The sequence below is a fragment of the Teleopsis dalmanni genome, chromosome 1 (assembly GCF_002237135.1).
Source record: "Teleopsis dalmanni isolate 2A chromosome 1, ASM223713v2, whole genome shotgun sequence".
In the NCBI taxonomy this organism is placed as follows: Eukaryota; Metazoa; Arthropoda; class Insecta; order Diptera; family Diopsidae; genus Teleopsis; species Teleopsis dalmanni.
Window position 1 is genome coordinate 141905201 of NC_051846.1, and position 19927 is coordinate 141925127.

Consider the following 19927-nt stretch of genomic DNA (forward strand, 5'->3'; position numbering starts at 1 on the left):
ACGTCATTCATACAGAATGTGAGAAAATAGCTCATTTTTGTGCTTGAAATTTTATATGCAAGAATGAGCCATTCGATACTCATTTTCGATTTTTGACCAAAATGAGCCATTTTCGGCCAATGTAAACGCCGTATTATTCCTCTTTCATATTACCATCTCAATATATTCCAGTTGCAATAGTCAGTTTACGAAATTGTGCTTTAAAACTGAGACGAATATAATGGGTCTGTTCCACAAGTTACTCGTAGTAACTTTAAGTAATACTATATATGCACAAGTGCGTTCTACCAACAAATTTTCGAGTAAATGAGACCATTTTAGAGAGTGTAACATCTCTGCCGAAATTTGAAAAAGCTACACAGACTTTACTCGTACATTTTATTTCAAGTAAAATTTGTGTGATGTGTAAATCAGATGTTTTGGTTTGAATTTAGATTTTCGAATTGTTTATTTCCGCGGCACTGGTGAAACTAAAAAAATTCTGAAATTTTAATTGTACCAACAGTTACAAATAAATAGTGAAATGGATAAAAATATAATAATACATATATAATATAAATACATTAATATAATATAAAGTAATTAATACACTTCGAGATGGTGACTCTGATTATGATTTAGAATTGGTAAATTCATTTTATATAAAAGAAAAAAAAATGAGTGTGCAAAAAATTACATACAAAATGTTGTTTCGAAATATGACGACAAGATATTCAAAAGTCATTAGTTAAAAAATTCTCCTTTTCAACAACAAACAGCATCAATATCTCATTAACAAATTTATCATCTATTAAAAAATGCGTTAAATAATTGTGATTTATAATATGTAAAAACAATTTTTTATTGTTTTGCAATTGCAAAAAAGTTGTTGATGTTCTTTCCTCCATTATGTCTGTAATAATAACATAAAATAAAATTTTATAGTTCTAACTCATTCCAACTCTAACTGAAAACAGAATATTAATTCGCTTTATTAAAATAGAAAGTATTTAAAAATATTTGCAGTTATTATTATAAAACTCTTCAACATTTATTTCGCGGTCTTATTTTTAATTTTTATTTCTATTTTGTTTGTGCGAAGAGCATAATTTGGCATTTTATTTGTGTTACTTTCTTAGTTTGTACTTTACTTGTGTTTTACTACGAGTAGCTCGTGAAACAGACCTAATGTTGAATGGATCATTCTCTAACATAAGCATGGATTTATTTTCAGTTGGGTTACAAAGAAATTCACAATAACAACGCAAAATTCACAATAAAGTTAGTGAATTTGACAGATTCTGCGACAATGACATATAAATGGAAATTGTTTAATCAGTGTATAATCAACCTCTTGTGCAGAAGTGCTGGTTAAGTAAGTTCGGTTCATTTATTTCCATAACAAGTGATATAATGATAAATACCATTACGAACAAGTTTATAATAAATGGATAGTAAAGCGTAATGTTTTCATGAAGTGTGAATTTAATACAATTATCAAGTTTGTAGTGCTAAATATATATGTGTGTAACACAGATTATAAATGTTGCATTAATATCAATCCCAACCTCCTTGCATTTTACCATTAAAACGAAATACATTAAGTGAACCGTAATTTATAGCGCGGTGAGTTACAAGTTGTTTTTATTATCAAAACTTTTTATCAGCTACAAAAATAAATATCTCTGTTTTTAAATTATAAAATACATACATACAATTACGGCTAAATAGTGTAAAAAAAACTTTTCTTAAATACTATTTGTTTTTTCTTTAATTTAATACTAATTTTTTACTTTTATAAACTATTGGATGATGTAACTCCGCTAAGACTGCATAATTGCAGTTAAAATATATTCTAAAGAAAAAATATTTTCAAATTAAATAAAACTTATTGAAGCATTGATCAAATGTTTTTCACTCTACAAAGGGTTTTTCACTGTGTTTTTGGAAAAAACTTTAGATTATAGCTGTAAATTTCGACCTCTTAACAGCTGATCAGCACAAGCACTTTGTTGTTGTCCGAATTCTTCTGTTTTTAAATCAATTAATAAAATATTTAACTGCACGTGACTTGAGTATTTAAATACATTGGAAATACGCAATGAATTTACGAAATCATTGATTTTCGTTATGGTTCTCAGTCTTGCATATTGCAAAACCCGTCTTTTGCGGACGTTGTTTTCTTTTATTTTTTTCTTTTTATTTTTTGTTATTTCGCCTTTCTAAAGCTTTGTTGCCAGTAAAAAGCTTTAAATTATTTTAAAAATAATTAAAATATATGGCCTTTAAATAATTAAAAGTTTTTATAAATAAATATTTTTTGCATTATAAAATAAAAAATACATTTTATACTAAAGTAAAGAACAGATTAAATTATTTGTAGAAGTAATTTTTATAAATTCAGCAACCACTGAAAAAATGTTATCAAATTTTCATAATTATTATATTGCAAATACAGTCAAAGTTCTATAACTCGAATTTCTCTATAAGTCGAATAAAAATATTGTCACATGCCAATAGGAAGGGCGGAAAGTGCATTCTATAAGTCGAATTTTTGTTTTTAGTATGAATTCATAATTGGTGTTAGAGGGTTTTGGGTGTTTTGGGCTCACATGAGAATTGGCTCTTGCTCATGAGCCTGAGCTGCTCATGAGTGAGTAAATACGAACCCTGATACATACCTTGTTTCAAAGTGTATAGCAAAGCGCATACTTGAACTTCATACTTGGTGTGCAGATATGTAGCATTGTCTATATCATGCTTTAATCTTTGTAACAGTAACACTAGCACTCATTGTAAAGAATATTCAATCTTGTTACATGGTTTCCTTAGCTACATTAATCCGTCACAAACTCATATCTTTACGGGGTATCTCAATCTATTTAGGATTCTTCTATTTAAGAGAAATCAACTTAGACACAGATTATTATATATCATTTGTCGCTCTCATCTTGTATTTAATTGTTCGGTACAGAAAGTGTTCAGCATATAGAAAGAGGTATACACAGATTATTCACATTTTTCTAAGCTGGACTGAACTTGTGATTGTTTACGTTATATTTGTGACCGCAAGCCGAGAGAAGAGAAATATTGATTTGCGTTGTGACAATTAGTTCAGTGATACAAAGCAATCAAAAGGCAAATGTCCATAAATTGAACCAAAATAAATGACTTTAAAGTAATTTGATAGTTAAATTGTAAAATATTTAATGTTTATATAAATATGTTAATATAGATAAATATAGAGCTCAGCACTGTGCTGCACTGCCATATATATAATTTAATAATATACATAAGAGCGAATTAGTTTTATATTCATTCAATTATTTTCCATTAAAACCACAAATTAATATTTGAATTTTATTTCATTCATTGAATTGTGATTTATACATGTCAAATGAAAAAAACTTGATGAAATCCAGTAATTCTCCTTATTATTTTATTTAATTGGAAACTCAGTTTTCAGGTTTATTTTATTTCAAGTATATTATGTCCACCACAGAAAAAAAATAGATAAATAAAATGCCAATTAAGCAATTAATCCCTTGATGAATTCAAATTTAATACGGATCAAAAGAGTTCTCAAATGTTCTGAGAAATTTAACACTCGTCCCGATTATTTGACGATTTGTGCCATTTTGTGGCGGGTGTTTCGCCACCCACAATAGCGCTTTTGTCATTAATTTTCTGAGTAGCAAACGAAATTTACGTGTATTTTATTTATATTCAAATTTTAATTCGTTGATGCAACTCAGTTTTTTTCTCCACTCTATAAAAAACATTCATTCTTTAAATAAGAACTGATATATAAATTTGCATATATGTTAATAGTAAATTAAAATATACTATAAAAAAATGGACTTGTTGCACATGTGGCCGTGTTCGTGCATATATTATATACTTTAAGAATGAAATGTTTTTTTTTGCTCCAAACTTTTATGTGCGAAAAATTAATACAAATTACAGAATTAATTATAAAAATTAAACAGAAATTGAAGTTAAAATAGATTTGATTTCCTTTGTTGCGCGTTAATTTATTTGTGGAGTGCTTTTCCAAATGGCTGCTTTCGGTTCATCAATTATCTTGGGTAGTTGAATTTTATATTGGATTAATATATGAATTAAGAGAATTAATATATGACCACACGACAATAACTAAGCCATCGGGGCTGAATAGTAACACTCGATATTATATTGGTTTAGCTCAGCTTAGATAGTGTTGTCATAGATTCCTCGCTACACATTTTTCATATTCGATTATAATCAAACTGCTTAAACACTTTGAAACTCTAATGTATGGTACACATCTGGTATACATTAGTATCTGTCACCCATCCGCACAGCACAGCGGGTGTTTTGATATATCTATAGCTTCGTAGTTTGTTTCTGAGACTGATTCTGTTGATTAGCGTTGTCCTTTCTTATATAGGATTTCTGAAGCTCCGAAAGTAAACGTTAACTTATTAACGTGACGTGATGATGAAGGTTTCGATTAGATTTTTATTCCAGTATTTTTATCCAAATGTTCTCTTTGGAACATTCTACAGTACTGGATGTTTTTGAAGTAATTATCGACGATTTGTTGGCACATTGTTAAAGATAGCTCCGTCATAACTTGAGAGGGGTTTGTTTTGGAAGCATCTACGGTTTGAGGTTTGTTTGCGTAAACACTATTCGTTCGTAATCCCATAACAAAATTCTAGTACAGTCAAACTTCCATAACTCGAAGTACCATTTTGCAAAGAAAAAGTTCGACTTATGGAAACTTCGACTTAGAGAATAGTTACACTTTAAATTTTAAATTACTCCCTAATCAAGTTGTTGCAATTTCCAGGTCATATTCGGCGGAAAAATGCCAATTTTATGCATTAGCACAAATATCAGTGACTGGTATTTGCATAAAGAAACAACATAAGAAAGAAAAAATTAAACATTTGATTTAGAAAAATGGCTTCCCGTAACGCCCAAATGGACTCATACTTAAAACAAAAATTCGATTTATATTCCTATCAGCACGTGACAAAATTTTTATGCGATTTATAGAGAAATTCGAGTTATAGAAGTTCGAGTTATGGAAGCAGAATTGTATGTAATTTCCTCTCTGAAACCTTAGTGCACTGTTTTTGCTTCGAATTATAGAAAATTCGAGTTATAGAAGTTTGACTGTAGTAGCAAATTACATGATTTTGGTGACCAATTCTCATCATCCCACAACAACGCTAAAACAGCATGCGTTTTGCAACTGCCAAAGATATATATCCTTAATATATATCCTTATATCCTTAAAATATAAAAAGTGAACATTCTCGGGATACATTTGGAAAAAAAAAATTTTTTTTTTGACATTTAACGGTATCAGTATCTACAATGCTAATTGTCAAAATCCCATGGGTCTACATCTCCTAGAAAAAAAATCACAAAATTTTTTCCCGAGATACGGGTCTTCTTATTTTATGAAAGGAGCTCGTATTAAAAAATTTAAGCCAAAATCCGTTCAATTGGTAAAAGAATGACCCATATATGACATTATTCACTATGTCAGCTAAATATAGAATATAATTTTCTTCTGCGATTTGGATAAATTTGCAGTGACAACATTGTACAATATTGTTGACAGAAGATTGAAGATCCCAAAAGTATTCTCGCTTCAATTCTTCTGTATGTTGGAATGTGCTAATTTATTGTCACTTGACACTGTCAGTTTTCTAAGAAATTGCCGATAATTATTATCACTTCTAAAGGTGTACATGTTGTAGATTGGTCGTTCATTTTTACAATCCGTCTATCAGACAGCCTTTATTAGAAGTTTTAGATATGTTAAAAAAATTATTTGAAATCAGTTTAATATTAATTGATATTTACATTTTATTCTCATTGATTTAAGGGCGGAAAGGAATTCAGTTTTAATTTCTACACAAATATTGCATTACATTGCATTGTAAAAAAAAATCTTAACCACGAGTAGTGAAATGTGTTGAACTTAATACTAAATAATATGACATTTCACTTATTATATTTCAATTAAATTATTTATTAAATACATAAACAAGGGCAAAATACTCCAGTGGGCGTTTCGAAAATTGATACCACAAGTCGGGAAATTTCTTACCAGATTCACTGAAAAATGTGATAATAGAAGCGCACCAGTCCAAAGGCCAAAAGATACGCAATTTGTAAATAAAACTTGACAATTTAAAGTATAATGCAAATGTGGATAAAATGTAATTATGTGCATTGAAATAAACTAATTTAAATTTTATTTACTCTGATTTAAAAATAAAATTGAGGCAAATTCATATGCGAAGCGCTGATTTTACATTTGAAATACTCGTACATCAACACGTACTGATAAAGAAACCTACACTCGCACACAAAGAATGCACACAGATACTTACTTGTGTTTAAGCAAATAAACAAAGTATAAACTTAACACTGGAAATAACTTTATTAACTGATAAAAAAATTGTAAATAATATTTTTTATTTGCAATTACACACTTGATTGGTAAATTTAAATGCGAACAGAAACTGTTTTATCTTCATAAAGCAAATATCTCAGATATTTTAAGACAACCCAAATATGAAATAAAAATTAAAATTAAAACAGTTTTAGCTGAAGGCAATGATATAAATCTTGTATCGTCCGATAATTATTCTTTATATTATTTATATTACTACATTTTTTAGGCGCATAAGCAAATTCTAACTTGGATCCTCCTACTAACATCTTTTTATACCCTTTACACGAAAAAGTGTAAAAAATGAATATTAGGTTTGTCAAGTTTTTCGTAACGCATTAAAGGAAACGTCGAAAATACCATAAAGAATATATCAGTATATGTGTATATATACTTTTTCAGTTCAAAGCACTCTCTCAGCTTTTGAACTCTTCGAATGAAACTTTACACACATACTTTTCGGGAGCGGACGCTGTTCACCATCTGATTTAATTGAAATTAGCCTACTAATTCTTATAAATGTATGTATTTTTATTTTTCCTGACAAATTTTTCCAATCCCGAAATTCAGAACGCCATTAATTTGTTTGATTAGAAAATAACCAGTACGACTTACTCCAATAACTATACTATTTAAGTATAACCAAAGTCGTGGCACTGTTCCATATTTTGTTTTTAAATTATACTTTGAAGCATTGAAACTTCTATTTTCTTGAATAGGATCCTTCGGAAATGGCCCTTGTAATCTCTGGTGGTCGGAAGAATTATTAATTCATAAGCGTTTAATATCATCAGTAATTTTGACATTAATATAGTACCCAAATCAGTTGATTTGATTATTGTTTCAGTATTTGAACAATGTGTCAATTTATTCTGTGTATCACAATTAGCAAAGACATCATCTAAATTGTTTACTTCTTCACTTTTGTTTTAATTTATTTTTAGAAAATTGTCTAGTTTTAATAATTTATTTAATGTTTATTTATTGCTCTTTTTTTTCTTGGCTCCACTTAAATATCAACACAAAGACATTTTAAAGATTTTCTTGAAATTACAAATACAACATTATTCAAAGACCAAAATTTATTGTATTCCAACAAAAAACGTTTCGTCCCACTTTTGAGAATTTATTAAAAATAAATATAATGAATACATAAATTTGTAATGGGGCCCCCTAAATTCGGGAACCCGAAAGCGTGGCTTCCAGTCGCTTCCCTGTAGTTACGCCACTGAATACCACATATGCGATATATCCCTTAGTTCAAAATTTCTGATGTTATTGATAAACCTATTGTAAATATATCCATTAGTTGAATATTTTAGACCTTAGTCGGTTCAATGAAAGAATTTCCAAATTTCAGTGTCCTCTATCGTACGCTATGAGATGTGAAATCAGTTGTATTATTCTTGCAAAAGTCTCCTAAACGAACCTGGTCCAATAAATGTTTTTGATAAACCGAAATGTATCCCTTAGTTGAAAATTTCAGATCTCATTCGGTTCAATGGAGGAATTAATCATTTTTATTGTCATTGAATCTGTGTTTTGAAAAGTGATAACTGACAAGAGCGTATTTAGTTAAGCAACCAATGATCATGCTATAGTTAGCGGATAATGATAAAAATCAAAAACAGATTTATCTGAATAAAATATTGAATTATTTGAAATTGATCTCATGCTTAATATTTGACGTTTACCATTATTACCAGAATGGTACTTCAGTTTGCATAGACAATAATACGTTTTTCATAAAATTAAAAAAATGCTGGTTATGGTTAATTTATGTTTGTAACCAAACCAATTAATTTAATTTGAAATCCCAAAAGTTCTATTTAATTAAATATACATATATATTAAGAACAGCTTTGAAATAAAAATAGGCAACTACTAAAATAAGTTTCAATTCGTTGAACTTGTGTTTCCAAATAAAGCTAAGCATTGAAAGTTTGTGTAGTCTTGGCTACTTATGGAATAACACGATTAGTCATCGTTTCTAATTTGATAGGCCCGAGTTCTAAGTTTGACATTTGCAGTCTAACAAATTTTATACGTGCTATACACTTATTAAATAAAAATGCGAATATTTCCTAAGATCACTGATGATGAGTACTTGATAATACTAGAAACAGTGTTTTATGATCAGCCAAATTTCAATAAATTAATAAAATTTTTGTTGTTGCTTCTTTTGTGTTCGAATCCTTATAGTTTCTTTTCGTCATCACATTCGATATATCACATTCGACAAAAAAAAAAAAAATTAACACACATATATGCATTAATATATATTCTCAATGCAAGAACAATAATAACCAGTTTACTACTCATAATAAACTGAAGGATGGGGACGTCTGTGCTGCTGAAGCAAAGGGGCTCTCCAAAACATCCTTTTTGCTGATAATTTGATTTCAATTAATTATTTGCGAGATTCTAAAAGTTATTTCTATAGACTTCGTCCCCATCATACTATATCATTATCGCCATTGTTGTTTGTATAATTCTGTGGAAACTTTGCATGGCATATGTCTAATCCATTTCGGTTTTAAGTTTTGAGTTTCTTTAATACCGACTCTATTCCACACTTTAGCTTATATCGATGTTTAAAATTATTAAATTAAATTTTTAATAAATGTCGCAAAGATATGCTTATAAAGGATTGAAATTTGATATTTAAGGCTTATGTTTTTAATTAGGTTTTCCATTTATATAGTGGTACAGATACTGTATAGACTGTTGTTTCGTGGATGTAAGGACATGTAAAGAAATGCCGTAACTCTGCAAATGTTACTCTGCATTTGAGATGACTCCGCTTAGATATACATACTGGTTGATAGGTGTTGTTTGGCGGCGATAGACGCATTTGTCATACTAGTATATAATTGCTGTATATATAATAATTTCATCTGCTATTTCTTGAATTTATGACGTTTTTTAATAAAAACTTTTTCATTTTAATAATTTTTTGCAATGGTTTAAATCTAGTCTTATATTTTTTGATTGATAACCTTTCTTTCTATTTAAACGTGTAATATTGATAACTGATTGCTTACTTCTAAATATTTTGCTATTCCGTTGGATGTTTTTAGACTCAATTCGGTTACGAAGCAAAGATTTTTTCAAGCGACAATAAAATGTATTTTATAAATGAATTTTTTTGTAAAACTGGCAAAGGGTAAACGAAGCAAAGGTACTCGATTATGTTGGGAATATTATACAAAGAGTTTATAAAGGCGCATGATATATAAAAAACACTTCTGAAATTATGTACGAGGGTCACTATTTATATTTTGAGCCTAATAATGAAAAAATACTAACCTATTGGAAGATTGGTTTATTGTTTTCGAAGTATTTTCCTTTAGGATTGATACACTTTTTTCCAATCTTCTTTAGACACTTCCAAAATATAGTTTTTAAATGCGACAACGACTTCGGCTAATTTCGCCGACAAAAATCGATGTCCATCCAATTTATTTTTGACATTCGGGAACACGAAGAACTCATGAGGTGTCAAATCAGGACTGTACGGATGACCCACCAATGCGATTTTTTGAATGTTCAAATAGTCGGTTGTTAGTTGAGTTGTGTTTGTACTCGCATCATCTTGATGAAGAATGATCCGACGGCGCTTGTTTGTTTTTCATACTTCACTGACAACATCCGGTAAACAAATGGTTGTATAATATTCGAAATTGCCCGAATAGTATAGTTTTTGTAATAGTACTCGTATAGTTGCCACATGACCAATTTTCCAAAAAACAAGCGACCATTTGTTTCGAAATGCTTTGAGCGCAAACAACTTTTGTTGACTTTTCTACTTCAAGAAAGGCATTTCCAGTCACTGGTAACTATAAAAGTTAATTCACAGAATCAATTAAAGGTTATATCTACATCGACCTATAAAAAGTTTGGAAAAATATGTATAGAAGATTGTACCAAATGGTTCATTATTAATTTATTTTAATTAATAATGTAATGCAAAATGTAAAAAACTGTGGAAATATTATGTTTAAAAGCCAATCAATTATTTAAAATACAAGACAAAATATTCATTTTGTATTTTTATGTGTATTTCAGGTGTAACCTTTACACAACAGGTGCACTGTAAACATATTTATTATGCGCAACAAAGTAAATTTCATTCAGTGCATTTCAAGAATCCTTGAATAGCAGTGCAGTTTGCAAATAATTTCCACCTAATTGTGTTCTCTTCTACATGGCCACAGTTTAGATTTCAGTTCAGCATCATTGACTTGCTTAATAAAGCTAATGTATTGAACTATTCTGTACGCCTTTACATAAGTTGTATATTGATCAACCTTCTACGGTTAAAATTCATAAAGTCCACATAATATTGTTCTATATTTGCTTGCTTGAAATTCAAAGAATACAACAGGCAGGACTGATTTTGATTGACTTTAATGTAACATATTTGTCCAACTGCTTGTGACATATTGCATCGGGGCCCACGTCGACATTAAATGCAATTTTCATAACTTTGATAAAGGAATTTTGAAATAACAATTCTCGGCACTACACGCAATATCTGCTATATTGAAACCTTTTTGCCAATAAATTCTTGTCAGTTGCTTTAAATGCAATATAAAATTGTTCAAATTTTTCCCATATAAATTACGTTTCCTTTTACAATTTATTAATAGCATTTTAAATAAATAATGAATTGCAACGACAATAAAACTTTAAAAATCTTTTGTCATTTTAATTTTAAAACTAAAATTAATGCAATATTGCTTAAATTGTAGTGTTTCAAGAAATAATTGCTTAAAAAATTAAATAACAGTAATTGTTTATTAAAGTGATGTTAATGCATATATCACGAGTACCTATACCGATTTATATAATCAAAAAAAAAAAATTAATAAATAATTAAATCATTAGATTAAATGCAACTAAAAGAAATGAGGTAAACCAGTCTATTAATCTCATTTGTTTCAAAGTGTACTACTCTCTTAGTTTTTCAGATATATAAATAAAATTTTGCATATACTAGGTGGATTGATAAATACCGAGCTTAAATAATAAAAACGTATTTTTTTTTTGGAAAATATTATTTTATTTGAAGCATAAAAGTCCCCTTTTAGCTCAACACACCGAGTCTAACGATCTTTCAACTTTTGGATACCTTTTAAATAAAACGATTTATCAAGTGCTCCATCATATACCTCAGTGTACCATTCCACTTTATCATTTGATGCAAATCTCTTTCCCTGGAGTCATCTTTTCAAGTTTGGAAACATGTAATAGTCACTGGGAGCCAAATCTGGAGAATACGGTGGGTGACGAAGCAATTCGTGTCGTAATTTATTTAATTTTGCCATGGTTTTCATTGACGTGTGAGCGAGTGCGTTATTCTGCAAACACAAAATTTATTTCGTCGGCAAATATAGACATTTTTTCTTGATTTCCTCATTCAGTCGATCGAATAATATGCAATAAGAGTAAGAAGTTATTTTTTTTTTTTTCCAAATAGTCTCTGAAAATTATTTCACTTGAATCCCAAAACACAGAAGCCAAAAGTTTTGAGTACGTGTATATTTAGACACACTACCTCCGCACTCTAGCCATGCTCTGGCTTATTATTTTCCCTCAGGTGTGAAATAATGGATTCATGTTTCTCTAATAATAATGTCACTACTCCACGCTCACAGTCAGCTAGATTGCACATAAACGTTTTCAAACCATGTTTTGAATGACGATCTCGGTGTCGTGTTTGATCAATTGCGACATCCATCTGGCCGAAACTTTTCATACTTAAATAATTATGTGAAATATTTAAGAAAAAGTTCATATAATATGTTTGTCTTCATTGCTATCTCACGCAATTTAATTTTTGGATCATCCAACACAATATCGTGGATTTTTTATTGTTTTTAACGAATCCATTTCCAATTTGGTTGCATCGGTGTTCATTCCTTTAAAATAGAGGAATTTTATTACTGAACGATATACAATTTTTTCTATTTAAAAAATCACTTAGGTGAACTATTTAAATTATTTGCAAAAAGCTAACCAAACATCTGATAAAGTCCGTTTAAAACTAAAGTTGTCGTTTAAAAATTGCCAGATATACAAAATATAATTGATTTTGTTCTGGCGTTGCCACCTGTTGTGAAGTTGGAAACGAACTTCAAGTATCGGAACGAATGTCAGATTCGAGTTTTGCCAAATACCCATCATCAGTGGTGTTGGATATATTTCTTATATTTAATTATTCGTAAATAATTTTTTGAGCCTGCAAGTACCAAGGATTGAACTTGTGCCTTGCCAAATTTGAACTTAGGGTCATTGTTCATTAATCAACTGACCCAAAATCGTATTTGACTTGTATGCTCATACTTGGAGTTTTATTAATTTACTGTGAAAGTTCATTAACAAGTTTAGTTGCTGTGGCTTATTAGAACGAAATAATGAACCAGCTGTAGAATAATTGAATAGTTTAATTATATTTTTATTTTAATTGTTAAATTTCAATACTATTATTTTGTAGAGACATTATTCCTTCTTCTTATTTGGCACTACAGTCCAGTGTGAACCTTGGCCTCCCTTTGAGAATTGCGTAGCGATAAAATTTTCCGATACAAGGTTGCTGGGCTTGCGATCAATCCCCAGCCTGGAGGGCCAGATCTCCTTATATGCTAACCTGGAGATAGGATTAGTGTTTAGTAGTTAGAGAATTTCCGCTTAACGATATATTTTCAGGTTATACCGCCTGTACTTGGTCGCCAGAGCCTCGTATGTGAAAAACAGGATGCACCACGGGCAGCTGAGGTTGACAGTTGAGAAGGCTAGGCTATATATTCGCATCACTCCTTCATTGGGGCACACGCTTTTGCCTCTTACATCCCAGAGACATTATTTTTTTCATAAATTCTGTTTCGCTCTTCATGACCAATGATGTGCATTTCACATTTAATGTGCACGTCCGTCATTCGATCATTAAAACTTTGGCGATTTTCGACATTTATGGTTTTAGTCTCAAATGTGTGCCAAACTTGAAAAATAAAGTTAAATGAATCACTCATTTAAGTATTTTAATTGACATGAAGAACTGTTGCTTACAAAATAATCTGAAATTGCAAAGTTTATAATAAATAAAAAATTAATCTAACTTTATTGAGTGTCAGATTTTTGAAAATCAAAAACTTTCAAATAAAATTTGTTGATGATTGTGGAAGTGCAACGTGTTTAATTATAATAAGAGCTTCCTTCTCAGATCCAAAAGAGTGTTTGTGTATGGAATGCCTTCATGCATTTTCTACACTTGTACATAATTAGACCTTAAGTTTTGCAGTTTGAACACGATTTTAGAAAGGATATTGGAAACAAAACTTTTTCATTGCTGCACTTTGTGTCCTTCGTACTGACAAAGCACCATTTGTTTCTATAGCAAAAACAGTGAATTTCAGTCTAAACTAGTCGTTCACAGATGATAATTTAACATTTCCATAAAATACAATTTTAATAGTATTAAGAACTTTTTGGTAATTTTGGAAATTTACTTTTTTTTCGTGTTATTAGACGTGTTACATTTTTAAGCGAACTCAAAACCAGCTATTAAAAATTTTAAATGATTAAAATTTAAACATTTTTTTCCACGAATAAATCATTTTAATTTCCGAAATATTTAGTGTTTATTATGTATGAATTTTCACTGCTATGGTTTTATATATTATCTGCGACTAAATAGTTTAGATATGGAATATATAATTTTTAATGCTGAAAACATCTACGTGTAGTTTCCTGTATCCGAAATTTGAATTTTGGATGTATCCGAAATTTTTGCATCCGAATTTGAATCCTGAATTTTGCAAAGCTGTATAGTCAGCCAAAAATTAAATTATTTTATGAATAATAAAATTTTGTTGCTCTAATTCACTACTGTTCAAAATACTTCTCTATTAAAACAATAGCTTCTATTGAGAAACATGGTTGCTTTCATCATAATTGACTTTAAAAATTAAATTTAATATGGTATCCTTTTAGTTGTATATTCGGAATGCAGATTATGCCTGGAAGATGAGGAAACGACCATGCACATTCTTTGTGACTGTCCAGCTTTAATAACGCACAGAAGAAACCTGTTTCATAAAAAATTTATGTCACCAGAGCAGATTAAGAACTCTTCTCTAGATTTAGTTCTAGACTTTATTCACAAAGCTTTAAGGGGCTTTGTTTAATAAATAGTGAAACTGGTACAATAGGATTCTTCTGGCCGCAATACCGGCTGTTGGGCAATTTTCACTTCTACTCTTTTAATAATAATAATTTAATAATAGTTGTATATTGCAAACGATCTCATATTTTGAGATATGATGTTTTCAGAACTATATACTACCAGATTGTGATACAAATTGTAGCTTCATATCTTACACAATTAGTTTATAGCAGTATGTTACATATACAATGAATGTTGTTAATATTGACAAATTAATACGATTTTTAAATGTGGCAAATTTTTAAATGCTAGGAAGTTGAAGTGGAGAGAGAAACGAATCCTCCTCAATTAGCTAAGAAAGCCATTTTGAATCCACAATTTTTCGTAATAATGGGTAGAAGAAGATCGAACTAGAACCAGCTAGAAGCATATATAAAGGCGAGAGTTTGGCCAATGCTAATACTGGAGACATCGCTGAGTGGGTTAAAGAATGAGGCCCCCCAATGTCTAGTTCTAATTCTAGTTCTGACCAAGCCTAAACACAGACACAACAGTTGTTTTGGTGTCTTTTCTTCAAGAGTTGGTAGACATGTGTTGCACGAGATACCACAGGATACGTTGCGTCTAGCTCCATGCCGTTCTATAGTCCATTGCCTGTAAAGACAAGTATTAACCAAGATGCCTCTGATTTGCTTTTGTGTATCAAGTCAGAGGTTTCCCATTTGGAATAGATTAACCATGTACACCTTGACTTGACTGCTGAGGTAGTATGGGTCCACTCACTATTAGCTTGTCTACAATTTCTTAATTGAACAATTGATTCGAATCTTTTTTGCCACCAATTAATGCGATTATATCATCAAAAATATACGTATAATTACAAAGAAACTTTTTGATCAAAGTAAAAGATATTTGGGTATTTAAACTTCTGGTATTTGGCTAACAAGAAGTCAGTGGAAAGGATGTTAATGGTTGAAACGTAGATGGTGGGTTATGTGAGTGAAAGGAAGTACTTATGGATGCGAATATTCCAAGCTTTCTTGGAATGACAGAATGACAGAATTAAAGAAGTGCTTGACGTAGATTTCAGCTTGTAGTTAGTGCATTCACCGAAGGGTGCTGACCATGGGGAGAGCATACAACAAGCTAAATGCGCATATTGTCGTAGAGTACGACATTTGTCGAACTCTAATCTAAGGCATGGATACATCTGAAGTAGTCTAGCATTTGCCTCCTAGTAAGATGGCAAAGATTTGGACTTGAGTTGGCAGGGAATGAGCTCAATTTTTTTCCTGGTGCAGTGATTGGGGAGGTCCCTATGGCGGCCATTATGCTTATTAAATATACGACGCGAATGTCTTCACTGTGTACTCTAAATAAGTCTCTGTCAAATTCATATCTGTATTGATATCTACACCACTATCTTACTGGCGAAAAATTTATCCCATCACTTCTCAGTTTCTTAGAGATAAAATCTCTAAGCTAAATCAAAATAGGTGGTTTAAAATATGGAAAATATTTGTGTCAATAAAATTATTTAAAACAAAAAACATTAAATCTAGTATAACGAATAAAATACGAGTATTCTGTAAATATTTCAACTTACTAACAAAACATTTAAAAATATTGAAAGATATATTATGCAGAAATTATTTTATGTGATCACGGTTTCTTCTTCGATCTTTTCTCTTCTCAGGTACACTGTTTCTTTACCGCTTCTTCATTCGACAGCCGTTTCAAATACTTTTTCGCAAAATCGTTGTCTTCCATCCTCAGCTGAGTCACTAGATAAGCTCGACAATAATAAATGTACCAACGGATAAAATGTAGATTTATTTTCGAAATTTTATTTCCGAAAAATGTTTTTGTTTGAAGATTTGATACTTTTATATTATATACAACTAACTAGTTAACTAACTAGTTATTTTTAAACTAATTTCGTTGTGGTGATATTCCGAATTAAGCAGATACATTTCAAAAAGTAGTTTGCAGTACACTAAACTAAAACTGCAAAGCTTAATTACCAAAGAAACCTACAAAAAACTTGTTTGCATGGGTTTGCGAATTTATAACAAATGAGTTTACGTTAAAGTTTCTATCTAATTATTGCATTTCATATAATTACAAATCCGTTGTATAACGATTTCCAGAAATAACCTGTTTGAATTTTGTATCTATTCGAATATAATAAAAGACTTAAAAAACTTAAACTAAACTTCACAGTACATTTTCGATTACTACGACGATTAAAAAGTATCTACATATATAAAAAATATTTAAAATATTAACTGCTTGTGGTTAGCTTACCACTGTGGAATTGTAGATAACTTACAGAATAGATTATAGATAAATATTTCAATTTCTCGAAGTTAAAGAGATTTTCCTTTGAGTAAAGTACTTTGACCGCAACTAAATCCACAGATAATTATGCATATGTAATATGTGCTGATTATTTGGTTTAATAATCGCTACCATAGATCACATTTGCTTAATTATACTTAATTTGAAATAACAATTACCGAAAAATAGATAAGCTTTGGAAACAAAAGAGAGACCGTACACGTCATTGCTTGTATATCAAGGCTAACTGCAAATGCGGTTGCTAAAAAAAATTCATGTATTCGTATTTGCGATAAGATTCCTACTGTTTTATGGGAATAGTGCTTCGAAGTCAAGTTGCTATTAATTAATTTAAATTAAGAAATGCAAATAATTCAAATGCATTACACCATGCATGATTAACATATTGAATTATCACGAGGGAAGTAATAATTATGGGTAATGTGAATTGTGGTTGCTACTAAAGGATTATACAACTCATATTCTTACATATTTAAACATTTAACAAATTTCTGCTCAGTGACAACAATTATCTAATTTGAATTAATCTTCTAAAATAGTTAACACAAAATTGGAGATTTAAATGTAGATTGGCATAATATTAGAAGCTATAGAGTGGATTTTAAAGTTTAAGGTTTTAAGGTATTTTTCATTTATATTAACATTTTTGCAACATATAAGCAATAAATTTTAAAACTACATTTGTAACTATTTCGGAGATCACTTTGCATAAAGTGCATAGGTTAGTAAGCGAAAGAATCGCACAACCCATAGAAACTACACCCACATAGGCTTTTAGTGTCATCCATTAATATCTAAATTCAAAAAGAGTTGTATGCTGCTGCACTTGGTCTACAACAACAAAAAGAGATTAATAGTGCCATTTGTGTGGACTAGATATAGTATTTAATGAACTATTTCTTAAGCTTACCAATCAGATTCTAAGAAACTTTTAAAGAAATTCAAGATTAACTTTCTTAATTGAGAAAGTTGGGTTAGCGATCTGAATCAATTAAGTGAAGGTGTACAAGTAAGATGAATAATACAAACTTGAGTATGGCAACATAGGGACAGGAATACTAGAATCTTATGTACAGAAAACAAATATTCGTATGTATTTCAAGCAGAATTATTTTTCATTGAAATCTGTGTTCTTAAATGGTTCAGGAATAATATAAATAGAGCCACAATCAAGCTAATATAGCGAAGTGGCTACAAATTACAAAAATTTGTGAAAATAATCAATATTTCAGGATCTATTCACTTTAGCTCGATGCTATAAAGCATCCTTGCCTTGACTATAGCCTTCAAACGGTTAAAAAATGAGTAAAATGTTTCATGAATGTGATCCTCCGATATTTTGGCCTATTCCTGAACAATGACTTTCTTCAGCGCATCCATACTGACATATTTTTCAGTACTCACTTTGCTCTCCAAAATGGCCCAGATGAAATAGTCCATCTGATTTGCACTAAATCATTGTGTAGCCGAAATGAAAAGTGGATTTTTTAACCGAGATACCGAGTCTTGTTTGAATGTATATAATGGGTCGCATTAACTTTGTCACCAGGCTCGATGAAAACGATTGGAGAGCATCCATTAGCGATCACAGTTGTTCATATTATTATTTGAGTTGGCCACTTGTAGTCTCAAATTTTCTGCAGTGTGTTCTGTTAAGTAAACACGATCATTTTGAGAATTTATGAACTGGTCAATGGGGAAATTCGTGCAAGTCTAACAATTTCTCTTCTTTTTTGAGTCTAACTTTTTGTTGATTTAGTGTAAGATCTTGTACCTTTTGGAATCTGAGTCGAGTGCTTCGCTGAGATGTTTCCAATTCTTTGGTCAGTTGATAACAACAATGACGTGGATTTCATTTAAGTCAAGCGTTACCTTTCCGAACTATTTCAGGTGATGTTGCTATTTTTTTTGTCCATAACCATAGCTTTTGGCGAAACTGCCTGTATTATTATATTAATTTATGGCACGATACACAAACATTTTATTCACTTTGAGGTGTTTGAACTCACGAACAATAGACGGTTGTAATTTTCCAGCCAAAATAATGCAATCAAATTCCATTTCGAATGCTTGTGGTAACTTATAAACAATATAAACAGCTGTCATTTGTATGAATTTCACGTAGTTGGCAACATCAGTTTGACAGATATACTTATGTGTAGTTGGTAACACTTCAATCGCTTAACCCTGTATATATTTATTTTATTTCCCTTTATATTTGTGAGACTATTCTTGATTTTTTTTTTGCTAACAATTTCAAAGACTTCGACATATACATTAACCGTTGAAATTTAAAATATAATTTTACAACCTTAATATATTGTATAGCATAAAATATTCAATCAAAATATAGAGGAATAATACTTTTATTTGATTGATACTGTGTTTCCAACTGTTGACTGGTGTCATCTATTGGAGTTCAAATTTTCTGAAAATAATCCTTTCCTAGTTTTCTTTATTGCTTATTTATCAGATTTAAATAGGTATATTCAGTTCACTTATTTCAAACGTTATTTTGTATACTTCGTCCTTATTGTGTTTGGTCGGGGCCATCTGTACAGTGCCATATTGTCGGTTATAGCTGTTTTGTTTGTTCTATTTTTAATTAGCTCTTATTTATTGTTTCATCTATGGTTTTTATTTTGTTAGAATAGATTCTTTAAGTCTCTAAATATTCTCAAAGCCCTTAGTAAATACACAACACACATATGCAGTGTTGTTATATCCTCCTAAAATAACGTACTATAATCCGTGTTTCTAAATCACTTCATCAAAATATATGTCCAAACCACATTTGATATACTCGTATGTCTGAAGTTCAAAAATCTTTTTATTTACTTAAATTCACTCGTACATAACAAACCAAATTTTATCTTATAAAAAATTACTTTGTGTGAACTTTGTTTAATATTTTCAGCGATTTATTTTAATGTGACTTCAGGTTGTTGTAAAAAAGTATTTTA

General features: G+C 30.2%; 1 protein-coding gene across 3 annotated transcripts in view; it reads left to right on the forward strand.

The window, feature by feature from the left end:
- Positions 1–1316: 1316 nt before the first annotated feature.
- Positions 1317–19927, forward strand: part of LOC119669076 (high affinity copper uptake protein 1) — a 36074-nt gene continuing 17463 nt past the window's right edge. For 2 of the 3 annotated variants that reach the window (XM_038078838.1, XM_038078841.1), the window contains exon 1: positions 1317–1605. The gene's annotated coding sequence lies outside the window, so the exon portion shown is untranslated. The remainder of the gene's footprint in view (positions 1606–19927) is intronic. The other variant, XM_038078840.1, reaches the window with a different exon arrangement.